The following is a 25,996-nucleotide window of genomic DNA, read 5'->3' on the forward strand; positions in this document are numbered from 1 at the left end:
TTTTTAGTACTTTTTCATTTGTTTCATTGTTAGCTCAATTTTATATTGATTAAACTTAACTGAATTGAAAAAAGTATAATTTTTTACCCAGTTATAAAGGTGCTTAAAAAAGTCACTACGGTTTTATCGCAGAGTAGTGCGGTACAGCTTTTAACTAAAAAGTCACGCTTGTTACGGATCTCGCGATTTAGAGAGGTATAAAAGTTGTCTTCGTAGTACAAAAGTTTTCCTCGATAGACAGCACTCTTCTTTATATCCTGTATCTTTAGGGATTCCTCAATGTTCTATCTTTGGCCCTATACTTTTTTAAATTTACATTAAGAAATTTTCGGTTGCATTGTTCATTGATGATACAACCATAATCATTGTTCATTGATGATACGACCATAATTTGCATCTTTTAAGTCTACTGTTAATCGTTATCTTGCTCTATAAATTTCATTTTTTTCTTTTCCAAAAACATTCAACTCTAATAGTGGTTGCTTGCAGCCTTGTTAGAAGTTAAGATAATAATAAAAAAATTAAAATAAAAAGTAAGCGCTCTATAACAGCTAGGGTTGTCAAAACCTTTTATTTATGGAGGAGAGCACAGCTTGTAATTAAGATTTGTACCGCGCTCTCCTGCATAAAACGACTGCTTCACTTAAATGACCTAAATTAATTAAAATAAATTACCAAAAGTAAAATTTAAAAAAAATAAAAATTGTCTGTGAATTATAAAAATTTTATAAATAAAAGTTAGAACTAAAAAACTAAAAATAATTTATAAAAACTTTTTAAATTCTGTTAAACAAAGTTTGCATTTTCAAAGTTTACAATAAGAAGGGGTTGACCTTGAGAAAGGTCTTGAAGAGGTTTGACCATCATTAGGTTTTTAAAAATGAATATTAAAGTACTATATTGTCAATTACCAAGAAGTTTAAGGTAGATAATGTAATACAGTATTTATCAGATTCTCCGGCACTAACATGAAAGGAAGAAACGTATGGGATTTGCACTTTTAACTTATTTCATTTCATTTTTTCATGAGATTATTTAAACACAAAAAAAAGAACATAAATTGAAGAAAAATAAAATAAAAAAAGGCAAAAAAAAAAATAAAAACTAACTTTATAAAAATAAATCTTTCTGAATCATCAATAATACGTAGAAATGCGTAGAAATAACCAAAATTCTAAACACTGTATAATACACAAATACAATTTGAATGTAGTACGCAAATGTAAAAATTGGTCACGTTTATGCTTTTTTAAATGTAAACACTGTGACCTATGTACATGTACAGTTGTCAAATATTAAGATAACAGAGTGTTATCAAATAAAGAATAAAAAATAAATTTTACATGTTGTTCAGATTTTCATTCATTTTGTTTACAACGTAATCTAACAATAAAAACTTAAAAAAACGTTATTTAACGCTAAAATCGTAATAGCGAAACTAAAAATTTAACCTTTTTTTTCATTTAATTAAAAAATATAAACACTTCTTACTTCTCATATGAAATTTAACAAAATATTTCCACTGTAAAAAAATGTAAACTCCCCTAAAAACCAAACTAGAATGGTGAAAAACTAAGAACCTAAGAAACGGCTTTTTGCCGATTTACGAAGTACTTATAACTCAATCGTAATGTACAATCGTGCGATCTAAAACACTTGTGTAACACATATTTTGTGAAGATTTATAAAATTCGAAAAATCAAAATATCTTTTTGCATATCCCTAAAAAATTTCAAACACGTAAAACTATAAATAATTGACAAGTTCATAGAAAAATATCTATAAAATATCTGTTAAGATAGGAAACCGAAATGAATCTTCATTCAATTCGAATGAATGAATGTATAACGATATAACCTTGATTAGAGCGTTGTACGTAAAAATTTACGCATTAATTACATCAACAACACGTCGTTATATCAGAGCAACAATCAACTTCATTAATTAAGTATTATTGAAAGTAAATAACTTAATTTTGTTGAATTTATTACACTTACTTAATATAGTACGCTTTTCCTTTGTGTTTTTTTTAAAAAAGAGCAGTGTTTTTTTTATAATTTTTTACTTTTTAAAGAGACTGTTACGTTATGAAAATTTTTTATTTGAGATACGGAAACGTCGAATTATCGATTACGATACGAATTATTAAGCTAAGCAGATTTTTATTTTTATCAGGTTTACTTTCTTTTTTTTTAAATATAATTCAAATAAGTATGCGAAAATAGCGCGTGGTTATATTAACAAAAGTAAACATTGAAAAAATCTTAAAAACTCATAAAGCTATCAAAAATTATTATACAGAAAAACTGATTAGTTTAGAAGCTATAAGCAAATAAATAAAGTTGTGACACAATCTATCAAAACTTATAATCATATTTCTATGAAGAAATGTCGATATCATTAGAGTATCAACTCAGCTTATGTAATTTTATTGCTAGTAAATGCTTTTTGCATACAAACAAAAAAAACATTTTTTAATTTTTTTTGTAACATTTATAATCGTAATTTATAAATAAAATACAGAAGAAGACAAACTTTGTCTTACCACCAAGCCCCGAAAAATGCATCATCGCTACATAGAATATATATCTTTGTTATAATAATATCAACAACAAAAAATGTATACATTATATATATACACATATATGCACACAAACATTTACACACATACACACACACACACACACACACACACACACACACACACACACACACACACACACACACACACACACACACACATAAACACAAACACAAGCACACACATTTTCGATATTGAAAAAAGCTAATAAATTTTTAAAAATTGTTAGAAATCTAAATGAAAGTTTTAAGCTTTAACTCAAAGGTTAATATTATTATTGTTATTTTGTTATTGTTATTTGTTTATTTGTTAATTAACTACAATTTATTTTATTTAAAAAATTTGCAACAATTAGGATTGCCTTTGTTTTACTTTTTTCGCAAGAGAACGGCTATAGTTTTAAAATGGTTTAAAAAATAATAATTAGAAACAGTTTGTTTTTCAAAAAACAATAACTACCACTAACATTAGCAAACATATGATTATGCTGCATCTATATTTTTCAAAAGAAACAACCAATAGTTTGATTTGTAATTATTAGTAACTTACGTTACGCTTTTTGAGATTCGACGCTATTTCTTTACGAACTTTGAAACTTATTTTCTTTACGAACTTTGAAAGTCTTGCGCGTCACTAATTTTGTAAGCCGTTAAAAGGTTTTAGTTACGTATATCAAGATTACACGCAACACAATAAAGTGTTAGAGTAACTTTTAGTTAAACAGAAAGAAGAAAACGTGTAAGAAGAAAATTATTTTAAAATTATTAAAATCATTAAATTATTTTATCTTTATTTTATTTTAAATTACGCAAGGTTATATTTATTTAAAAACAAAAATATTAGATCTTAAGCTCTTTTACGCAGCGGTTTTCATGAAACTTAATGGGCTATTTTGATATTTTATTCAACTTATGACTCTGCGAAGGAAAACTGTTGATCTTTTTTGTTTTGTTTATAAGTTTAAGTGTTGCATAATATATGGACGATCCCTTTTATAACTATTATATTATATTTAATATATTTTTTCAATCATTTCCAATGCTTTTATTAACTCCTCGTCTCTGTTTGTTTGTCTGTGACCATCAAATCTTGTAATCAACTTTTGAGTCACTTCCTGATGATAGATTTTCTTCAAATTTTGCATACATACTTTTGCTTGATGACAATAAAATATTCAATAATTAGTTATGCAATAGGTAAATTAATTTAGTTAATTTTAATTAAGTTTATTTTTTATATGGAAAGAAAAAGAATTTTCAAAATAAGTATATTATTTGTTTACTAACTTGTACGCTTATTTGGATAAGGTTGATTTAATTGCTTATTTGGATAAGGTTGATTTGGATAATGTTGACTTCGTCCGAGGTTCGAGAACCCGTCTCTTCCTAAATTTTTTTTGTTTTTTACACGCGCATACAGCCGAATGTTAATAAAATAAAATAGTAATATCAGTAAAAAATAATTGCAAATTTTGTGTTTTAATAACATATAAAAGCATTGGGTTTCAAAAATTCGTTTTTAATTTTACTTGTTTTTGCATTTAAACTCACTTCAATTTTTTGTTTAAAAATTATTTTTGCTTGCGGATTATAAATCTGCATTTTTGCTAGATATAAACTTTCTTATTTGTGAAATGTTAGATTTTTGAACCTTTTTTGCCACGATTATATCGAAAAAATTAAATATATAAAAAAATAAGATAAGAAGTAAAAGGTTATGCCGGGTGAATAAAAAAAGCAATTGCTTTTACTCGGTAATTGGTCAGTTTTATGTGAATAAAAACTTCAGCAGTTTTGGACAAATTTTTATTCACGTAAAGTTAAACAATTTACTTTGTAATTGCTTAGTTTTACGTGAATAAAAACTTAAGAAAAATTCCTTAAATTTTTATTCACGTAAAGCTGACCAATTACTGAGTAAAAGCAATTGTTTTTTGTTTTTTTTCACCCGGCCTATGGCTTATCTAGTTTCACTTTTGAAATTAAAACTTTTTTGTAGCGATATAAATTTTCCGGTAAAATTTGATTCAAAATTTACCGGTAAAATTTACTTGTAAATTTTAAATCGGAATTTTAAATCGTAAATTTACCTTAGAAAAAATATTTTTTTTAAAGAAAAATAAAAATTAGTGAAAAAAAATTTCAAAACTTACTAGGTGGTAAATTTTACCTTCGCAACACTACTTTTTTGTAATTGTCGCAATCGTGGCGTAAAATAAAAACACGTTGATTTCACGGGCAGTTTTACTAGAGTTCAACACGCGTTTTACGAGGTTTTAATGTCAAACTTAAATGTCGCGTGCTTTTATTACTGGCCTTATCTTCGTTACACTGATCTCAAAATATAACTTATATAATATAAAAATATATAAATTATATTTTGAGATCAGTGATTCGTTGCAAAAACTTAGTAAATTACGGAATATTATACTACGTTTCTATAACGATGAAACCATTAGTAAAAACTTAATATCTTACATAAAAACTTATTAATTGGTGTTGTGGTAAAGGTTAATACTAAATTTTAAGGAATTAAAACCCTACTCTTCATTTTTATTTCACGGAATTAAAACCCTATTTTGACAGGAGTTATTCTTTTCGTTCTTGAGGGTTTAAACACGCAACAAAAACCATGCGTTACTTTTTAAGGAAAAAAAGGCTTAAAAGGCTTTAAGATTATTATTAAAAAGATATATCAAAATATCTTGAGACTTTATTTAACTTAACAATAATGACGTGTATTTACTGGTTCACTCCTACCCAAAAGTGAGTAGGAGTTAACCAAGCAAATGGTAAATAATTTAGGTATTTGTTTTAAACTAATTATATAAAAGTTAGGCAAGTAAAAAATAATTTAAATCACTAAGCGTTACCTAACTTACTAATTACCCTTGGGTTACTCCACATATTAAAAGCCTAATCCGAGCAAAAAAATTGACTTGACATATCAACTGCTCAAGTAAATGGAAGAATAAAGATCTCAAAACAAATTACAACCGTCTTAATCGTTTCATTAAAGCTGAAATATTTAAAGATTAATACATAAAAAAAAATAATATCAAAATCTCAGAATAATCCAAAACAGTTCAACGAATACATTAACAACCAGCTAAAAATTAAAGTTAAAATTCGTTCTCTCAAAAATGCCGTAGGACAATTACTGAAACTCTTTCCGATGTACTTGAACTTCTGTACTCTGTATTCAAATCTACGTTTACTCTTGAAGCTCCGAAAATTTTCTATTATTAAGTAAAAGTGATGTTAAACCTAAATGCAATTATACTAACAGCTTGGGTTTCTTTGATGCAGACATTATTAATGGACTTACCGATCTAAACCCTTACAAATCTTTTGGCCTGACGGCTTGCACCCTTTAATACTTAAGATATGTGCCAAAAGCTTCGCAATTCCGCTTACAGATATTTTCTATGAATCTTTTAATTCTGGAATAGTACCAACTCTCTGGAAATTAGCAGTTAATTGTCCAGTCTATAAAAAAAAGGAGACAAAATACTTTCTGAAAACTATCAACCTATTTCACTAACCTCGATTGCGTGCAAAACCTTTGAAAAAGTTGTAAAGTTCAAAACCTTGAACCACATCAACAATAACAATCTGCTCTCTCCAAAATACCATGGCTTCCTTCATCATAAACCTTGCGTAACCAATCTAACAGAGACTTTTGATATTATTTCGTCTTCCCTAGCATCGCATCAGCTTATAGGTGTAATCTACCTCAACTTTGCTAAAGCTGTTGATTCCGTACCTCACAATAGACTTATGTTAAAATTAAAATCATTCTGAATAAACGGCAAACTACTAAACTGGATTTATTTCTTTTTAGTAGGTAGAAAACAACACGTTACAGTTAATAATACTATCTCTTTCTGGGTTGATGTTCTCAGTAGTGTTTCTCAAGATTTACATTGTATATCTAAGACTTTATGCTTACGATAAATTTTTTTGTCATAACAAAATATCATAAAAGTTATTTTTATTTAAAGTATAATTATAAAATGTTCAAAAAGCATTTTTATGGAAAAGCTGGTCCAATACTAAGTCCGATTCGCATAAAAAAGCATATATCAGATACGCGACTAAATGCAAAAAAGCCGTATTTACTAGACACTAGATAATCGGTCTCGAGTCTCGATTTCTCGTCTGGTATCGGTGCGATACCATACAGTATCGGTATCGAAATCACGCGATACTGGTATCGAAAGTATCGTTAATGTTGGTACTGTTTGGTATCGTTTGGTCTCGATGCGATACTTTACAGTATCGACTTCGAGATCACGCATACCGGTATCGAAAGTATCGGTTATGTTGGTATCGTTTGATATCGCTGCGATACCATACAGTATCGATATCGAGATCACGCGATACTGGTATCGGTTATGTCGGAATCGTTTGGTCTCGGTGCGATACCTTACGGTATCGATATCGATAGTAATATTAAAAGTTATCGGTTATATTGGTATTGTTTGGTACCGATAGTATCATTTGGTATTGCAACTCGGATCATCATGAGAACTTCCATGTTATTTTTATAAATGATTTGTAATTTGAAATAGTAAATTCGTATAATTAATGAAATATATATATAGCTCATTTGTTATAAAAAAAAATTCTCTAAGCTGGTTGTATGACATCATGTTTATCATTTAATTTCTCATCTGGTATCTTAATTTTAATTTAACTAATTGTGTGGTTCTGTATTTTAATTTCTTATCTGTTATCCTTATTACAACTTTTTCTACCGTGATTAAAAGGAAAAAAAAGATTTTTTCAACATTTATTTCTATATGAAATTTTTACAAATTATTAAATTATGTTAAACAGTGTGTAAGGGCGGACAAAAAGGTAAGGGAGCGGGGGGTGGTATTCGGGGTAACTACCCCCTTCTCCTACCTAAGAAACGTCAAACTTCAAAATATTTTTGATAAAATTAAAAAAATAAGAAAGTATAAAAAATATATATATAACCATTCAATATATTTATTACTGCTAACTATCTTATAACCTTTCTAAAATCATTCTAAATATCAAATGAAACAATTGTTATATTTTGAAAAAACGCAAATCTTATTTTTTATATTTTTTTTGGTCCGACTACCCCCTTAGAACAATGACCTGGATTAGCCCCTGCAATGTGTAATTTTCCATGTCGTTATTCCAACTCTATCGAATTTTTATTCCATTCAATCGAAAATTTTCTGTGCGGATATAATCTCCAAGGGAATAGTTTTGCAATCATTAAAGAATGTTTTTCATATAATTCTCCAAAGAAAATTGCTTGTGATGTAATGGTTAATGATTATTCTAAACGAGTATTACAAATGGTTGTTCAAAGGGAATTAGTTTTGTAACTATCATTAATTAGAGTTTTTCATATAATTCTCCAAAGGAAATTGCTTGTGATGCAATCGTTAATAATTATTCTAAACGCTTATTAGAAATGATTGTTCAAAGGGAATTGATTTTTTAACAGTCACTACAGTTATTTTAATTTAATTAATTGTGTAATATTTTAATTTCTCTTCTGGTATAGTTACTTTAATTAAATCTCTCGTGGTATCTTAATTCTCACTTTGTTCTGAGTTCAACATTCAACAACTAAACTTTAGTTTTAAACAATTAAACATAAGTATACTTTAGTTATTAAAGAAAACTAATCTTCACTCGTTATGCCTTTTACAACATCTTTAATCTGGGATTATTTCAAGAAAAATATAGGTAAGCACTACTTACTAAGAATTTTTTATACTTTATCTCAAAAGGTAATTGCCGACAATTTCGGGAAATAATTCTAAAATTATTTACCGGCAGAATTATTGTTACATATAATAACTTAACTAGCCTTCTCGTATGTTTGCGTGGCCAAGCGGATAAAGTTATGGCATGTACGCGAGGAGTTCTGGGTTAAAGTCATTCACGAGAATTTAAGATTTTTTAATTTTTTTTAACTAAAAATGCAGGTTTTTTTTTTACATTTTTACGTTATAACTATTATTGTTTATTAACTATTAAGATTTGAAAAAAAATTAATTTAATTGGTGGAGCAATAATTCATAATTCGCAAAGCACAGTGTGCTAAATTGATTGTATGCCGGCCCACTCTGAATTTGTTTTTGTTTCATTTAAAGATACCTAGTAACTAATTGTAAAAAAAAAAATTAAGTTCACACCTATCAAAGGGTCTTTTTTTGGTAATAATAATTTTGAAATTACTTAACTCTTTTGACATTATTTAGAGGTAAAATTTACAGTAAATGCCCCCAAAACTTAATTTTGCCTCAGGCCCCAAGTGAGTTCGAAGCGTCCCGGCTCTGTTGTTTTTAATAAAAATAAAATAAAATAATAATAAAAAAGTAAAATCATTTTATGTGTTATTAAACTTTATTTTACATTTTCTGGAGAATCTGCGCTGTGTAAAACTTGTGGAAATAAGCTTGCAACAAAGCAAGCAAATACTACTGGCTTGCGAAAGCATATTCAAACACAACATGGGAAGTTATTCATCGAACTTCAAAAAAAAGAAGACGAGCGGAGATCACAAGTAGATGAAGAACTAAACGTAATCGAGGCGGGTGCTTCTGGATCCGCAAAAGATGTAGCCTTCAAAACTCTCACTTTCCCGAAGAAAGCGATTACAAAAAAGTGGCCACTTCAAGATCGGCGTCAATTAGTAGTTGATCATGACATTATTACTTTGATTGCTACTGAGTGCTTGCCGTTCAGTTTTGCTGATTCTGAAAATTTTAGGAGGTTTATGAACAAAATATTACCAAATGCCACAATAAAAAATTCAACGACTTTCTCAAAAAATAAACTCCCTCAGCTTAACCATACACTGAAGGTAGTAATGCATGAAGTTATGGAAAAAGAGCTCATAGATCTTAATCAGGTTGCCATAAACACCAACCACTGGACACTGGACATCAAGGGCAAATGATTCATACATGTCCGTGACATTACATTATATCTCGCCAGACTTTGCCCTAAAGAAATTTACATTAAAAGTGTGCCTATTCAAAGAGCGACACACTGGTATCAACATTGCAAAAGCACTTGATAACACAATCTCATACCCTGAATCATTAAAAAAGTACCCAATAAACTGTGTGCTATTGATCAGGCATCAAATATGGCATGTGCTCTAAACAACAGTGTGACTTTAATAACTAAAGAAGAAGGTTCTGTTACATGCAGTGATCACAAACTCAACACTGCATTTCAAAGAACAGTTGAGGGTACCCCGGAACTGAAAGATGTTTTTCTTAAAGCCAGCTCACTTACTACCAGGCTTCATAAATCTACAGCCTTCCGTGCTTCGTTGAAAGATGCTTGTTCTAGGTTAGATGTGAGTTATCTCAAAATACCCTCCACAGTAACCACGAGATGGAATGGCCATTACGATATGCTGCACGTCATGCTTCGACTGAAGGTTTCACTCATATACTTACGCGATACAGAAGGTGATGATTGGAAGAAACCCGTACCTACAGATGAACAGTTCTTACTCTTTGAAGCTATTGTTCCAGTGCTTAAATCTGTCAAAGATTTATCAGTTTTTTTATCTTCTGACACAGAGATCCGAATTGACATGTCACTGTGGAAAGTAACAGCTTCATCAACTTCATCGAGAAAGAAAAAAATAATTATGTTACTGATGGAAACAACAAATTAGTAGAAAAATTTTTGGAGGATTTATTATCAGAACTAAATAAGAGATTCCCAGACAAAGGCCGTAAATTACCCGCATTTGAACTAGGACATTACCTTCATCCATTTTTTCGTGGACATCTTCTTGATGTTGACGATAAAAATATTCAAAAACTGGTTGAAAACCATCCCACAACCAAAGAATACTTTGAAAATTCTTCATTGTCTGTCTCAAGCTCCAGTAATAACAACGGTAGTAACGATTCCGTTCCTTATAATGCACAAGGTTAGGAGGAAAATGAGTACAATATTATTTTAGCAAAGTATAAGGAAGATACTAATTCACATCATATACATGAAAACCCTCCTATTAAACTTGAAATGGAAAAATACCAAAAACCAATAAGATCCAAAAATGCAGGAAAAACTGACACCTTAGCATGGTGGAAGCAGCATGCAGCAGAACTTCCTATCTTTTCCGGTGTTGCAAGATCTTGGTTGGCAACTCCACCAACCTCTGCATCATCTGAAAGAGCATTTTCTGCTTCTGGCCTTGTCATCACTGATCGTAGATACAATCTCGATAGTGACAAGGCAGATAGGCTTGTATTTATAATGCAGAACTATTCCGCTCTTAAAAATTACATTAAAAAATGACCAATCGAACAAGAAAATGAAAGTGATATAGGACATGAATCAGACTTATCTTTGCCGATATTAATAGAAGAAAATCCTAAAATACCAACGAAAGTACGGCAAAGAAAAAAACAACGAATGGACGATAGCCAAAGTATTGTAGCTTATTAAAAAACAATAGCTAAATCTCTAAAAAGCAATTGTACTTGTATTTTGTTAATAAAAAATTCAATAAGTTACATTTTAATTTTTTGTTTTATTGAGTCTCGATTCGAGACCATGCGATACTTTACGATTCTTTTTATTATCGGTATCGTTTGGTATCGAAGCGATACTGATAGTATCGACATTGGAACATAAGCGATACCACTCGATACGAAACCTTCCTTCTCGGTATCGAGTGGTATCGAACCGATACTATTTGTATCGACATTAGTATATAAGCGATACCACGCGATACGAGACCAGTCTTCTCGGTATCGACTTATACGATACCGATTATCTAGTGTCTAGTATTTACACACCACAAGAATATGAAGTTCAAAGACAATAAAACTAGTAAGTTTTTTAGTTAGTCCAAAAAAATTTCTCTAAAAACAAACAACAACTTAACTATTAATGATATCGCTTAGGTATTTAGCAAATACTTAGGAAGTGTTTTTACAAATAGATAACAGATGTTTGCCTTAAGCAAAAAACTTCATTAGTAATTATATTAACATTGGTGTTGTAGACTTTTCAACAGAGATTGTTTATCAAAAACTTGGTATAGCAATTATAATTATAAAGAAATTAGCACACATAATATGTATTCTGCTTTCTCTCATATTTCAATCAAGTTTTACTTCAAGCTCGCTACCTAAAGAATGGCTTCAAACTTTGGTTGCCCCCGTCTTTAAAAAAAGATTCATCTCAGATGCTAATAGTTATAGATCCATCTCTCTTACACGTGCCAGCTGTCGTGTCTCATGAGAACACTCATGAAAACTCAAAAAAAAAACTGGCAATGCATGATAAGAGAAATAACCTCCTTAATTGGATCTCAGCATTTTTCTCGAGTAGATACCAATGAGTTTTAGTTCAAAATTCACTGTGAAACCATCTAGCATTATTAGTGGAGTTCTACAGGGTAGCATTTTGGATTCAACGTTACCCTTACTATATGTCAAGATTTAACCTCTATAATCAAAAATCTTAATTGTTCTTTTATGCGTTATACAGAAAATATCAAACTAAATTAAAAAATATAGGTAAATAGGGATACAGATCATAGCATCAAATATCCGAGGATATTTAATACTTGAGTGCTTTAAAAATCACGATCTACGTGTTATCGTAAAAACCTTTACTACCTAAATTAGACCTATTCTAAAATATTGCTCTCCTTTCTCCAAAAAAATTCAAAAAAGTGAAAATAATTTAGTACTCTTTAATGCAATAACATACTCTGTTAAAAAATTCACTCAACACTTCATAAAAAGTAAAACTGGCATTATTAATTTTACTCGAAGCTCAGGATTTTTGACCTGATTTACGATGATTTTTTTAAATAGAATACTTTATTGCGTTGCATACTGAATCATTTTCACTCTTTTAAAAAAAATAAAGAAGGAGATGTTAGCAAAGCATTTTAGTTAGTTTTTTTAGATTTTATTGTTTATTTTTATTTTATTTTTTTTTATTAATAAAAAGTTCATTTTGATCATTAAGGCTTTTTTTGATGGCGCAAAGTTTTTTTACGTTTTTGCTTTACTGAGCGACTTTTTCTTAAGGTTGCTTAACGCGCTGATTGTTTTTCTTAAACCTTCCTTAGTATAACACCTATTATTAATATTTAGCTTATAAAAACTGAAAGTAGTTCTGAGCATTATTGTGTACAATAACAGCAGATGCAACTACAGTATTGAAAACAGTATTTCTTACGTATGCCCTTTTTGGGCATTGTGTATATATTAAAGTCAAAATCACTACCAAGACGTTCGTGAGAAAATACAAGTTACTGATTTATTTGAAGGATTTTGTATTACCATTTAAAATACTAAATTTGTATCTTTTTTATTCAAATAATTTCTATAACTTCGACACAACCAGCATGCAGCACACGTTTATTTTTGGTAGAGGGGGGTATGAGTTTAAAAAAATACCGACTAAATTTTTAAAAATAGTTATAAAGTTGTATTGAACAACAACTAAATTGTATACAACGTTAGCCTGTGTTATTGTTGGATGCGTTCAATACAAACGTGTGTCCATTAAAGTACGCGTTCAATATTTTTGAGTGTCCTCTAAAGATTAATTCTTTTAAATTTGGCATGGATTTTGTTTTTAATTGGTGAAGTCGTTTATTCAACAACGCAACACTGCGCGGTTTCCCCAAATCATAACATTTAAAATACCTCTAGTTCACCCAATGCTTAGAGAAAATATAGCTCATAAAACAGGTAATGGAAAAGAATGCATTAGTTCAGATCTTGATGAAAAGCAAAAATGTTGTAAAATTTGCATCTATAAATTAGATGGCTGAGATAAATCAAAACAAATTTACCAGTATCATATATATACAAAGATATCTTTGTGCCTAGCTTGTGGCAACTCAGTGTGTTCTGCACATATTGTTCAGAGATGTCTTGATTGCGAAGGAATCTGAATGAAAATAATTTTTGTTTGTTCTTTGTGTTGCATATTCATGTACTTGATTGTTGTATTTTTTATTCTATTTTTTGACCCTTTATTTCAGAATATAGAGTCAAATAATAGAACAAAACTGTATTTTAAAACATATATTTAACAACATTCTTGGCTAGTTATTCAAAAATATTTGCACTTTTTAGTTTATTTAGCTTATAAAAACAGTATTTGCATAAATATAATCCCAAGCTTTATCTTTAACAGTTTAAGAGGACTACAGATTACCGGTTAATTTTTTTGTCAAGTTGTTAAAAACTTACGTAGGTGGTATTCTATTACATTGCTGAAAAAATCAGTAATGCTGAATATGATTTAGTTTAGGTTACTTTTAAAGTTTTCAAAGCTATTAGTTCAATCAGTTTGTCGTTCCCAAGATATAGCCTTTGTGCTCCAAGTGTGCGATCCAGCATAAAATAGACCTCCATAACTCATTATTAAAAAGCCCAATAACTCTTTTGTCAAATGGTTGAAACCACTATGTAGAATAATTGAAACCTCTATGTAGAATAAGTTGGTTAAGTCAAAATGAACATTTTATCATTATACTTCCTTTTTTATTTAGTAATAGTTAAGTGAGTTTTACAGCTGTCATATATTTGTACAACAGATTTTTTTTGGTCCGTGATCAGAATTTTATAAAGTGATTTGTAACATCTATTCATCCATTCAAAAACTGATATTGAATTTTTGTACCACTTCTGTGTTTTACCTTTTTATTATTATTTTTTGCTTCTGAGTAATAATTGATAGTTGATAACTTAAAAACATCAACATTTGATGTATTAGTCTGGAGTTGGATAATATTTGAGAACGTTTGGTTTAATGTTGGTCATTGCTGAAAATGCCATTTCGCAAAACTAAATAGTTGCATAGGGTATAAAAAATTTCCATTGCTAATTCAGCGAATATTAGATACTCTGTTTTCAGACTAATCCAAAAATAATTCGAAGTTTGCTTATTAAACTCGATTTTAAGTTTAGTATCGTACTAAATTTGGAAATTCTTCTTTTGCAATTATTGAGAGATGTTTCACCAAAATGAAATAAATGCAAATTTGACAGAATTGTTCATGCTGGGGGTAATTTACTTTTGCGTTTGGTCTAACCAAATAGTATTCAGGTTTTGATTTTTCGATATTTTTTATTTATAACTCTGCTATTTCACACAAAAATCTAGTGTCTTTTATTCAAAATAAAAAAATTGTATTTCGTATGCCTTTTACAAAATATTGAATTTTGCATGTCTTTTACAGAAGATTATTTTTCGTTCTTTTTTTGTATGTCTTTCACAGAAATCAAAGAGAAAATTGTGTTTTGTTGATTTCCTGATTAACCTTGATGTTTTATTGTGATTTTACAATTTTATTATCTTAAGCCTGTTTATCATAAAACTACCTACTTTTGATGTTTAATTTTCTACAATAAGTTGTATATAGTGTAGTGTCAACTTGAGAGTTGGACTAAGTTTGTAATTTAATAATTTATATATATTTTTTCTTTTTTCCTTATTAAATTTCTGATTTATTTAACAAACATTTTATAAACGATTATATATGGTCTATAGTATAGGAACACTCAGAGTCTAAAATTATTAGTGAAATTCTAGGGGGGTGACAACAAAAGTTTACCGCACTGAGTAACACAAACTCCAGCGAAGTCACTGACATTTAATTGCCATAAATTTATCTTTTTAATAAACGCATGAACTTTATCATACAAAATTAATGTGTTTGTATTTTCACCTTGTAGGAACATAATCAGTTCATTTAGTTTCTTGAATTTGTCTGACAAATAACACAATTTTCAAATCCAAAATTCATTCATTTTCTCTTATAACGTTACATAAATTTGCAAGCAAACGGCTATTAAGTGCACGGCATTCCATAAAATTTATATTAAGTCTGACATCATTTGAGACCACATTAAGATCTGGTAATATTTTTTAGCTACTAACGCTTCTCAATGAACGATGTAATAAACGTGATATGCAAATATGACATGTTCATTTTGAATCGATTTAACTTTTGCTAGAAACCTAACGCGATATCTCCTTATCGCTGCCATACCGTCAGAACATGCACCAATACAGTTATTCCAGTCCAATTGTTCTTCTTTAAAGAATTCATTAATTTTTAAAAAGATTTCTTTGCTTGTCATATAACTTGTAATATTGATCAAAATTTGTAATACCTGTAAATTCATTCAGCTAAATTTCAAACTTCTTACTTTTTTTACTTCTTTGTAAAGTTTCTGAAACTAATCATAGCAAACATCCTTCAACTTTATCATTGGAGAGAGAAAACTTACGCAATCCATCTGCAGGCTTTTTTCCGTAAATAGTTTCTGTAATTTGCACTGCAGTAGATAAAACTTCTCAATATTGTATCTGGTTTTTAGCCTTTGCTATTCGATAAAGTGTTTGGTAAGGCGCTAAAAGATACTTTTCTAACAAATATTTGATATGATACCATTAATTTCGAAATTAATCTATATTCTTGAATAAGCAGAATCTTTGATGTTAATCTCAGTAATTTTGAAAGTTTCATGTTTTCAGCCGCCTACGTAGAACTACTATATAAACATGTCATGCGTCATGCGTACCGGCAGTAAATGTCCATATTGTAAAAATGTTCTAGTTCCTCTTTTCCCCATAAAAGTGGTACCGATGCTTACCGATGGTACCGATGCTTACCGATGGTACCGATGCTGGTTTCATATCTTTTTTTTGTCATGCTTCCCGCCTTGGCAAGACCCTTTGCATCTTAGCTTTCCTTTTTTATCACTTATCCATGTTTATGGAATAATACTTTAAAATTTATTTGTAATAAAGTTTTTTTTATTATTTCTTATATTTGTAATGGAAGAAGTAAAATCTACTTTATATTTTTTTTATTCATGAAATTAATCCATAGTAAATTAATAAAAAAAATTTGAAATAAAAATGAAATCACAAAAATATATAAATATATTATCGAAAAATATTAAATGAAAACTAAAATAAAATGGGAAAGAAAAACGTTACAAACCTGAAAAATTACCACGCTCAAAGTAACATCACAAAATAAGTCTTAGACACAGTTTTATTGAATATTAATTTATCAGTTAAATCTGCTTCGGTTCGTTTATAAATTATGTCATGCTTTAGGGTAGGGGGTAGGGTAGGGGGTAGGGTAGGGGGAGGATTATTGGTTTTGTGTAATTTGTTACGAAAGAGTTACGATATTGTGACGTGGGTTGATGAGAGAGCGAGCAAAGGTAAACAATCCCTTGGAGCATCTTAATGATTATAAGAAAAAAGACTATAATACGTAGAAAATTTTACAAAACGTTAAAACATATTGACATATCTTGCCAAATATAGAAAAGAACGCTAATAAGTTTGCTTGATCCTACTGAAATATATGTTTGTAAATGTAATCCATTCTATTTTTAAAAGTATAATATATAAATAAAATAAAAACTTTATTTGTAATTTTGTTAACTTTATCTATCTTTATATGTCTAAGAAAAATTTATTAAATTTATTTTTAGTTAATCGGTTCGATATTGAACTAATTTATTAGTGTATTTTAAGTATACTAATAAGTCTAGTAATAATCTATAAACTTACATATGTAACAAAAGTTAAAATCAATGAACTTAAGTTTTTTTGTGTGCCATAATTGAAACAAAATTAAGATAACTTTTAATTGTTTTATAACTTTTGAAGATCAAGTTGTCGCCAGCAAATGTCGGAATGATGCCGGTGAAATAATCCCCGACAAAAAGATATTTCGACAAAAAGACAAAAACATTTTTTGTTAAAATTACATTTTGTCTGATAAAAATAGTGAGTTTATATATAATGTTTCCAAATGTACTTTTTTTTAAAAGAACGAAAAAAGTCTCAATACATTGGAACTTTTACAATTACGCAAAGATGATGACTTTTGAAAATAAAGGCGAAAAGAATTTTGGATTTGAAAATATGTTGTCATTGAGTTGACCTTAACAGAGTACCCAGACCGTACTAATTCGAAAACGCCTAAAGATTACTGAAGATCAAAATTACCGCACACGCAGAAGAAGCTGAAATATCTAAATATTGTCATTAGTCATTAAACCTAGAATATTTTCTAATAAATTTTCGTTTTGTCAATAGTATAGATTTTCTTGTGACTTTTCCAGTAAAAAAGAAAGAGAGAGAATAAAAGTTTTATTACGTTTTTTTTTTCGAGAACATTTTTTCTAAAACACTGCTTGAACATTGAAATTCTGTTGGGTGTTCATTTTTAATAATATCTTATGGGATTTGTACAGCAGCTTCTTCAAAAAAAAAACATATCGTAACTCCATACCTTTTAAACTTACGCAACATCAATATGCAATGCAAAATGCATTGCAAAGCAATATGCTTTGCAATACATTTTGGCATTCAATCCAATTCCTTCATTCTTCCTAATATCACTTACACTTGGTCTGCGAATCGGGTTATGATGCCCTCTAATTAGCTGAACTTGTCTTTTCCAGCCTTGGTCATATGGCCTCTGTATGGCAATAAGCCGGAATAAACCACAATACCTAGTTCATATCAAGTGAAAGATTATAAAAATGAACACCCAACACAGTTTCAATGTTCGAGCAGTTTTTTGCAAAAAATGTCATCGGATAAAAAAAAGCAGCATGCATTGCATGTGCAAAGCAATATACATTGCATGCAAAAAGCAATATGCGTTGCATTCGCAACACAATATTACAGGGTTATTTATTTTTATATGCGCGTTTATTCATTCTTATATGCGCGTTTATTTATTTTTATATGCACATTCATTTTTATATGCATGTTTATTTATTCTTATAGGCGCGTTTATATCCGAGTCAACTACTCATAAAAATCTCTAATATAACTTTATATTGTTGTGAAATCTTAGTATTAACATTAATGTATTTGTAATAATGCGGTCTTCGTGAAGGTATTGGAAAATTACGCCAACGTAATTACATGTATTTAAAGTCGATAATATAATACTTTGTAGTTCTGAATTTTAGATAAAAAGGATAAAATTTGTAAATAATATACTCGCAGTGAAATGATAGTAAAACAACTATAAAAAAACGAGTGAATTCATTTTGTCACTGGGAAACGTTTAATATATCCCCGTTTAATAATATAAACAATAAATAGGCTTTTATGTTTTTATATAGGTATATATAAAATGTAAATTAGGTTGTTGCCACTGCAATTTATTTAAAAAATGGTTGCCGAGCCAGCGCTGGATTTATGTAACTACGCATATGGTTGTAAAATGGAATTAAATTTAACTCTGTAGTATCCATGATATTTTTAAGTTTTCTGATAACCCCATCCGTATTCCGAGGCCTTTCTACCTGTTTGTAAGTATGCTTTAATAAAGAAAAAAATTCTTCTATTAGATTAAGCGGTGGCGTGTATGCTGGCAGATACTTTATAGCTATGCCATGAGAAGCTAGTGATTGCCTAACAGAAAGACTCCAGTGGAATCTACAATTGTTCATAACAAGCACCGGCGCTTCCACATCTGCATTCCTAATTGCTGGTGCCAACATTGTAGTAATGAAAGTACAAAAGGAATCTGCATTCCAGCCTCCAGTTTTTGTTTCATAAGCCAGCACTGCTTTGTTGAAACAGCACAAATTAAACTAACATTCTTGCCACGATTTGTAGACGACTGTAAAATTGCTGGCGCACCTCTAAGCGAATAAACATATGTGCTGTTAGTGTGCACATTAAATCAAGTTTCATCTAAATAAAGAAGTTTTTCATTTGAAGTTCCGTTAATTTCGCTTGCAAATGCATAGCGTGCATCTATAACTTGTGTTGAGTTTCGTTCTTCTAGCACATGCACAACACGCTTTCTTGATAAACTCGAGTGTTTGAGTTTTCTTGAAATAGTAGGCTGACACATGTTGAAGCCTGTTGCTGAAAGATTTTCTTTCATTGCTTCTTGCGTACAAAGATTGTTTTCTTTTACGCATAATTTGATAATATTTTTTATTTGAGCGCTTATAGATCTTTTACCTCGTTTTTTATCAGAAAACGACTTGAATGCAGTCATTTCGTCGAATTTTCCTCTGTTTAACTTAACGACAAGATTTTGAACTGTGCGCTTAGATAAATTAAGAGAAGTGGAAATGCTTGTTGTAGATTCATTTCTTTCAACGAAATCCTTAAGCCTTTCAATGTGCTCTTTTGTAACATTTTTTCTTGTTTTACGATTGGCACTGGTATTTTCTATTTTACATCCATAGGGTAAAGATTTGATATTAATAATAATTATAAATAACTAAATTTAAATTTAGATAAATGAGTAATTAGATAAATAATAACTTAATCAGTCAAGAAATTTAATAATAAAATTAAACAAAGACCGAATACTGTATTAAATAAACCATCATCGAATGTAAAAATTCTTCGTCTTAAGTATTTTTAACCTCGTTTACAAAGAAACAAGAAAAATTGCTTAAATATGCTTTTTAAAACGTATATAAGAATAAATAAATACGCATAATAAGAATGAATAAACGTGCATATAAAAATGAACAACCCTGTAATTACATATGCTCTGCATATGCAAAACAATATGCAATGCACATGCAAAACAATATGCATTGCACATGCGAAGCAATATGCATTGCACATGCATATTGCTTCATAATGCATACATGCTTCGCATGTGCAATGCATATTGCTTCGCATGTGCAATGCATATTGTTTTGCATGTGCATTGCATATTGTTTTGCATATGCAGAGCATATGTAATTACAGGGTTGTTCATTTTTATATGCACGTTTATTCATTCTTATTATGCGTATTTATTTATTCTTATATACGTTTTAAAAAGCATATTTAAGCAATTTTTCTTGTTTCTTTGTAAACGAGGTTAAAAATACTTAAGACGAAGAATTTTTACATTCGATGATGGTTTATTTAATACAGTATTCGGTCTTTGTTTAATTTTATTATTAAATTTCTTGACTGATTAAGTTATTATATATCTAATTACTCATTTATCTAAATTTAAATTTAGTTATTTATAATTATTATTAATATCAAATCTTTACCCTATGGATGTAAAATAGAAAATACCAGTGCCAATCGTAAAACAAGAAAAAATGTTACAAAAGAGCACATTGAAAGGCTTAAGGATTTCGTTGAAAGAAATGAATCTACAACAAGCATTTCCACTTCTCTTAATTTATCTAAGCGCACAGTTCAAAATCTTGTCGTTAAGTTAAACAGAGGAAAATTCGACGAAATGACTGCATTCAAGTCGTTTTCTGATAAAAAACGAGGTAAAAGATCTATAAGCGCTCAAATAAAAAATATTATCAAATTATGCGTAAAAGAAAACAATCTTTGTACGCAAGAAGCAATGAAAGAAAATCTTTCAGCAACAGGCTTCAACATGTGTCAGCCTACTATTTCAAGAAAACTCAAACACTCGAGTTTATCAAGAAAGCGTGTTGTGCATGTGCTAGAAGAACGAAACTCAACACAAGTTATAGATGCACGCTATGCATTTGCAAGCGAAACATGGCCTACTGTTATTATACGGCCTGATTTGTTGCATTTTCCGTAAAAAAGTAAGAGGCCAGTTTTTTTACGGCGAATGTTTATTTTATCAAGATGGTCGAGGAATACTTGAGATTAACACCATGTAATTACATTATGCTATACAATATTTTCCGCTAACTGATTCCCTGTTTCAGTATATTTCAATAACATATGAAATACTGAAATAGGCTTTCAAATAGCTATGTATCAAAATGTTACTAAAACAAACTTACATATTGCAAAGACTACTTACAACTCTTAAAAGGAAAAACAAAGGTTTGTAATTCTATATGTATTAAGGATTTGAGAAAAAATCTTTTATTAGCACTAGCTATCAGTTTTTTGTCTTTTTTTAAACTCTTTTACCTGATCTTTTCTTACAGAATCTGTAGTTTCTTTTTGTAAATTATAAAAAATATTAATAACAATTCGAGATCCATATTAAATTCCCCATTCTTGGTGATTCTCGCATGTAAAATCAACACTGCTATAATAAATCTTAAAAATTTGTTCTGCAAAACTTTTAATTGATAAAGAATAACTGCAATGTTTGATTAGAATAGGAGAAATAATATTTAGAATACTAAAAAAATGACAAATAAAATCAGACAAGGATTGACTTGGACATACAAGTCCACCTCTGGATAATATTTTCAGATATTCGTTATTAAAAACATCTTGGTCTGTAGAAACCATTTTTTGACCACAAGATAGAAATTTAAATCTTTTTTCAATTTTTTAGCAATGTAGCCTGCTATAGTAACTTCCATGCTATCTTCAGAAAGCTGACACTCTAATATCTCTGAAGACAACAATGCAATATCTTGCATAATATTTTCTAATGTAGAGTACTCAAATGTCTGATAAATATTTTTATCCCAGAAATTAATATCTTCCTTTAGAAGACTTCTAACTGCTAAAATCTTTTTACTGTTGCAAACTTCTAAAAGACTTACAAGAAATCGACCACCGTTCATTTGTCTATACTTACTAAAGCGTAGCTCCAAAGGATCACTTTGTAACCTGGAAGTAAGAACAAATGTATAGCTTTCTTCAAGCAAATCATCAATAAGAGATACAGTTGCACGTAATGTTGTGATAAGAGCATGAGAAGTTTGTTTGGTTAAAGTAAAATATTCACATGTTGACCAAATTTCATTCCAATTTGCTATTTCTCTATAAAATGTGGGTATTATCTCCTTTTACAGCAGCATTGCCAAACTGATTGGATGTATTAAACATCTGCTTTGAATTAAGTGTGATAAATAACTTATGAAACAATGATAAAAATTGTGCTGCATCATTTCTTTTAGGAAAATAACTTAGTATCGCAGTTATAGTTGTTTCATCAAAAATTGCTAATGCAAGGTTAACATCTTGTTTATTGTTTCCAGGATGAGTGACCTGTTAATTAATTTTCCTTGCTTTTTTCAAGTTTCCATTTAATAATTGGTCTTTTTCATAAACTTTATGAAATAAATCCCAAGTAATAAAACCAGCTGGAACTTAAACTATGTCTTTGAAGAAATCAAACGAAAAAGATGGAAATACAAATTTTTTTCTGTTCAACAAGTTATTCCTAACATTTTTTATTAAATGGATTATATCATATAATGGATATGTTTTTAAAACTCCATTATAAGCTGGATGATAAATAAATAGTTTTCCATCTCCAGTATATGATTTATGTAACTCTTTAAAATTAGCTTTTTGAAGCCCTACAATCATAAAAACAACACTTTTATAAAGATTACTTTCTGAATCTTCACCAATATATTTCCCACTTTGATATTGAGCTGATTTCTGCAGATACATTTCATCCACAAGAAGCACACAATATTTTGATAGACAATGTTTTTGTAACAAAACTGTTATAGCTTTATACGCATTTATATCACCATTTTGGATTTTTCTAAGTAAACTAAAAGATGGTAAAGGTAGTTGTTCTAACAATAACTTATAAGACTGTGTTGAAGTGTGACGTAAAATTAGTGCATAACATATAATGGATGCAGAATATGGAGGTCTGCCTTGAGGAGAATAGTATCTAATTTCATTTAACTCTGTCAAAATTGATTCATATCATTGGCTTTATTTCTAATATAGACAGGAAAATTTTCTAACATACAAATTAACAAACTACAGTTTGTTAATTTGCAATTATGAACACTACTAAACCATTCAGGTAAAGAAATATGATAGCCTTTACATGACAATAAAACATAAAGATCTTTACAGTTATTGACTCAAAAACAGTTGGTATGCCTGATTTTTCATCAAAACATAGTTTATAATAAACAACACTATCATGAATTTTTTTAAATGTAAAGCCTGGCGGAGAATGTTGTTCCGTCAAAGAATCAAGATCAACTATTTATCAACACTTAAAAAATATTCAAACTCATCTTTTCCTAAATATCTCGAAGTTGGTTCTTTTCGGGGCAACTTTGGAACCCTTAGAGTCAACGATCCACTTATTTCATCAGTTTGAATAGTTGAAACTGGAAGAATATTCCATTTCAAGGTGCATCTTTTTCGGTAATTAATAAATTTTTCATCAAAATGATTCACAAAAATAGCTGAATATTTTGATGGAGCCCAATCTTTTCTATTAACAAAGTATATCCATTGTTCTCGCAAATCAAATTCTTCAGGAAAATGAAATGTTGACTTTTTTGGACCATTAGAGTAACCAGTTTTACAGTTTGTAACAACACATTTATTAACCATTTTATTACTAAAACAAATCAAAAAAATGTAACACAGTTGTTTTTAAATATAAAGTTCACTTACATTTATTATTGGAATTATCTCCACTTAAATAACATCGCATAAAAAAACAGTTCGACTATATACAGTAATAATAATAGAATTTCTGTGTGTCTATTTCATTATTCCACTCTCTAATGGAACATAATGAAACAGGCAATCAGTCAGAATACATTCACATAATAATCAGTTCAGAATATATTACATATTAAATGACTATAAAAGCATAAACCAAGGCATGCAAGCAAATATTTATATAGTAATTGTTACAATATTATAATTCAATATTTTAATCAACAGCTTTGTATAATATTCACTGGTAAATATATTGTTATCGTTGTTGTTGTTAATAAACCCTTTCATACATAATTTAAAATTTAGAAATAAGCCGTAAAAAAACTGGCCTCTTAATTTTTTACGGAAAATGCAACAAATCAGGCCGTAAAATAACAGTAGGCCATGAGCGAAATTAACGGAATTTCAAATGAAAAACTTCTTTATTTAGATGAAACTTGATTTAATGTGCACACTAACAGCACATATGCTTATTCGCTTAGAGGTGCGCCAGCAATTTTGTTGCAAACACATGCAAAGCAATATGCATCGCACATGCAAAGCAATATGAATTGCTTTTGAAAATATATCATACGCTGATTGTCAGCAAACTTGATATAAGTATAAAAGAACTTTAGATTTAGCAAGCGAAGTCTTGGGTTTCTCTGATCATAGGTCAAAGCACCATTGATCGTCGATAAGATAGAAAAACTGCTAATAGTAAAAAGCAGCATCTGCTAACTTGTGCGGTTCAGGAAAAATACTCTTCTGCAAAATTTATCAAGAATAAAAACAGATGTCAAGGAATATTACGGAAGCTAATCTATTACTAACGTAATAAAGTCACTAACCTATATACTGATGTTTAAAAACTATTTCAAAACCAAAAGTCAAGGCAGCTTCAAGTTTTTCAAAATATCAGATAATGCAAAATGTGTTATAAATACAGGAAAGTAAGTTGAGCTTTATGAAAAAATAAACATTTAAAATACAGATTAAAATTTTAAATTGTTTTGGCTCAGTCAGTAATTTGGAAGAAATGGGAAGCAAACCACCATGACTTAGTTCTGAAAAGATAAGAAAACGTACCAATGAACAGACTATTGGACTGCACAAGGGAAATGGAAGAGTTACAACTATTTATTGCTTTAATCAGTCTTTAATCTGATACCTAGTATTTAAAAAAGTTCGCTGTAGCAAATATTAGAAAACAAAGTACAAAAAGAATCTTTTTGTACCTTGATTAGGGAGAATTGAGAATAAGTAAACAATTGTTTTATTTCCAGTTGTTTCATTTCCAGATATCATATAATTTAACGACTATCAGCAAACAAGGTGCAAAAAGAATGAACCAAAAACGTAATAAAGTCAGTAGGAAGAATGAACCAAAAAGATGAGACTCTTTTTTCTGCTTAGGCAAGAATATTTAAAAAAATTTTAAGGAGCGAGTTTCTGAATTTAAAAAACATATTAATTATGCTTAGGTTGTTGTTAAATATTTTTATTGCTCCAAAGAATTTATCATTATCAATCAACGTTGAATTGTCAAAAAAACATTTTTTGTTCTCGGATGATATTTACGAGAAAGTCTAAACCTAAAGGAAAATATACTATTATATTAATTAACTGACTAATAGAAATAATTAACTACCATTTGATGGTTAAATTTTTGAAACTACCGACACAAATAAAGCAGGTAGAAAAATGATTCTCATTTATATCAGAAAAAAACTTGCAGAAAAGCGCAATTGTTTTTATTGGATTGTATTCGCAATCTTAAATAAATTTATTTGAAGATGATGAAGATTAAGAAAAATCTATAACCTTATAAGGAAAAGGACGAAAGTATTTACACAAATCAGGAATTCCAAATTACACTATTGCATTTTAATAAAAATAAAAAAAACACTTTTGGCACAGTGGATTTAGTTTAAACAACATTCACATTTACTGTTTATAGTGAGCTGTGTATATGAGAAAACCATATATTATATAAAAAAATATAAAAATATAATAAAGAATATATTAGAGA

At 29.3% G+C, this 25,996-nt stretch overlaps 1 long non-coding RNA gene across 1 annotated transcript in view; it reads left to right on the top strand.

Moving 5' to 3' along the window:
* The first annotated feature begins 1,942 nt into the window (after positions 1–1,942).
* Positions 1,943–25,996, top strand: part of LOC105844254 (uncharacterized) — a 42,204-nt gene continuing 18,150 nt past the window's right edge. Inside the window, exons 1-2 of the long non-coding RNA XR_010636791.1 lie at positions 1,943–1,960; positions 2,108–2,175. This is a non-coding gene — a long non-coding RNA (uncharacterized LOC105844254). The remainder of the gene's footprint in view (positions 1,961–2,107; positions 2,176–25,996) is intronic.

This window comes from Hydra vulgaris, chromosome 02, assembly GCF_038396675.1.
Source record: "Hydra vulgaris chromosome 02, alternate assembly HydraT2T_AEP".
In the NCBI taxonomy this organism is placed as follows: domain Eukaryota; kingdom Metazoa; phylum Cnidaria; class Hydrozoa; order Anthoathecata; family Hydridae; genus Hydra; species Hydra vulgaris.